Source organism: Rhinoraja longicauda, chromosome 9, assembly GCF_053455715.1.
Source record: "Rhinoraja longicauda isolate Sanriku21f chromosome 9, sRhiLon1.1, whole genome shotgun sequence".
In the NCBI taxonomy this organism is placed as follows: Eukaryota; Metazoa; Chordata; class Chondrichthyes; order Rajiformes; family Arhynchobatidae; genus Rhinoraja; species Rhinoraja longicauda.
Window position 1 is genome coordinate 19813533 of NC_135961.1, and position 1802 is coordinate 19815334.

A 1802-nucleotide genomic window follows, 5' to 3' on the forward strand; every position below is an offset into this window, starting at 1 on the left:
CTGGGACATATGACAATAAAACACTTTTGACTTGATTCTCTTAACTCTGTGCCATTATTATAACAATTCAGGAGTAAGATAGTACGTTGATCAATGCAAGGCTGTTAGCTAAATACCTTCTCAGAATGTACTTTGAAAACTCGTGCTCGAAAAATGTCAGAGGAGTAAACTTTCAACCCCTTTCTGTCCGAATTAACGCAAGAATGTAGCTCCACAAAACTACGTCCGGAAAAGACCAGAAAGTTATTGTTCCTGTTGACAGATGATGTGTGTAAAAGATGAAGAGCGAGAGAGAGAGAAGGTGAGGGGGATGAATGACCATTTCAGTACTTTGCAAGTAGCCAGATTATCTGCAAATGCCGACTGTGGGGGTAATCATTTACTTTTACTGCAGGATGTGCAATAGTTTGATGAAAAAGGACCCCATTGATAAATTCATGGAGAATCGTCCAGAGCCTTTCAAGGTCATCAATGACCGTTAACGTTAACTCGACTGTTAACGAGTGGTTAACAGTCTTTTTTTGTTAAATCCTTTGGAGCTTGTGCTGTTGGGAAGCCTCCAATCTCCACAGGAATTGTGATTGGGTGCAATCTGATGTCACATCCCACAAGCTGCTCCCTTCCTCAGCACAGATATTGAAATTAGATTAACACAGAAAGATTGTCACTGGCACTGTGCAAGGATAACACGCAAACTCGTGGAATGTTCCATATTTTTGACTGTTCATTTCCCTCCACAGATGCTGCCTGACCCACTGAGTCCTCCAACAGGCTGTTTTTTGCTGCAGATTCCAGCATGTGTAGTCTCTTGTGTCTTCAGAACCAGGGGTCACAGTGTAAAAATAAGGGGTAGGCCATTTAGTACTGAGATGTGGAAAAACTTTCACCCAGAGAGTTGTGAATCTGTGGAATTCTCTGCCACAGAATTCACTGGATGTTTTCAACAGAGAGCTAGATATAGCTCTTAGAGCTAATGGAATCAAGGGATATGGGGAGAAAGCAGGAACGGGGTAATAATTTTGGATGATTAGCCATGATCATATTGAATGGTGATGCTGGCTTGAGGGGCTGAATGGCCTACTCCTGCATCTATTTTCTATGTCTATGTTTCTATACTTCACATCCCACTTTATATCTTTGCTCTTTAGGTTTACTGCTTGTTAGGTTGATGGACTTATTAATACCATCACTGAAGTGAAATGCCATCAAACTGAATCAGACCGTTGGACCTATAGGTTAAGGTACGTGCTGGTTCAACTGCACCAAATCTAATTTCCACTCCTTGGTTGCTCAGGGCATGTATTTCAATTGTTATTGGTCCAAATTATATCCAGTATTTTGACTGATGCATTTTATAGAAACATAGAAATTGGGTGCAGGAGGAGGCCATTTGGCCCTTCGAGCCAACACCACCATTCATTGTGATCATGGCTGATCATCCACAATCAGTAACCTGTGCCTGCCTTCTCCCCAAAACCCTTGATTCCACGAGCCCCTAGAGCTCCATCTAACTCTATTTTAAATTCATTCAGTGAATTGACCTCCACTGCATTCTGTGGCAGAGAATTCCACAAATTCACAACTCTCTGGGTGAAAAAGTTTCTTCTCAACTCAGTTTTAAATGGCCACCCCTTTATTCTTAGACTGTGGCCCCTGGTTCTGGACATTGGGAACATTTTTCCTGCATCTAGCTTGTCCAGTCCTTTTATAATTTTAAACGTTTCTTTAAGATCTTTTCTCATTCTTCTAAACTCCAGTGAATACAAGCCCAGTCTTTCCAATCTTTCCTTATACAACAGTCC

General features: G+C 41.5%; 1 non-coding gene across 1 annotated transcript; it reads left to right on the forward strand.

Moving 5' to 3' along the window:
* Positions 1 to 612: 612 nt before the first annotated feature.
* Positions 613 to 718, forward strand: LOC144597094 (U6 spliceosomal RNA). Its single transcript, XR_013547693.1, has one exon. It is a non-coding gene; the product is annotated as a U6 spliceosomal RNA (small nuclear RNA).
* The last annotated feature ends 1084 nt before the right edge of the window (positions 719 to 1802 follow it).